This window comes from Crocuta crocuta, unplaced genomic scaffold (genome assembly GCF_008692635.1).
Source record: "Crocuta crocuta isolate KB4526 unplaced genomic scaffold, BGI_CrCroc_1.0 scaffold1156, whole genome shotgun sequence".
Taxonomy (NCBI): domain Eukaryota; kingdom Metazoa; phylum Chordata; class Mammalia; order Carnivora; family Hyaenidae; genus Crocuta; species Crocuta crocuta.
In genome coordinates, this window is record NW_027528862.1 from 105,868 (window position 1) to 106,770 (window position 903).

Genomic DNA, 903 nt, shown 5'->3' on the forward strand with positions numbered 1-903 from the left:
GCGCCCCCGCGCTGTGCCCTCTGTCGGCGGCGTGGGGCAGCTGTAGCAGCGGTGGCGGCAGCCGCGTCGACGTCGACCAAGACTGGAGCGACGTTTGAAGAAGCAGCTGAATCGCCACGGAGTCCGGCTTCTGGTGGTTGGAGGGGGTCCCACCCGTCCGCGCGGCCCGACGAGGAGAAGCGGCGGGGCCGGGGGGNCTGCTTCTGGATTTCCGGGACGCTGCCTTTTCGCGTGAATTGGGGTGAAAAACGTCGGTCGCGGCCGGCGGGGCGCAAATGGGGAAGAGGGGGTGGAGTAAAGAAGATGGGGTTCAGCTGCCGCAGGGAGCCGCGTGTCGCCCTGACTCCCTCGCGGATGGCGTTTCTCGCTTCCACCTTCACCTGCCCTCAGTCAAGGGTTCGCCTCACGGTGACGCGCAATGGCTTTTCCCTGGGCAGCTCGCGGGGAGGAGGGCTCGGGGTGATCTGTGCGGTTCCCGGGCCCACTCTGACCCAGGAGGAGCCGGGGGGGGGGGGTGGGGGGAGAATCCGCACAAAATGAAACCAGCCCCCAGTGTCACCTGGACACGTACGTTCGAGACATCACCCCGTTCCCGGAACCCGTTTGCAAACGACAAAAATCGGATTCCGAAAAAACCTGTCCACCCACTTAACGGAGACTTCTGTCGAAATCCCCATATTTCGGAAGCCCTGGTCACTGGCTCGCTGTCCAAAGGTCACCCTCTCTGATGAATGCCTTTATGGTCACCTGGAGATCCTTGGCACTGTCAAAACGAGCAGCACCTTATAGCGGATNCTTTCTGCCTACTTTTTGTTTTTAAGCTGCAATTTTGAGAATTTGGAAGATGCTTGAGATGCCCTGCCTTCCACGTGTATATAACTTAAGCACTGCGATGACAGTGGT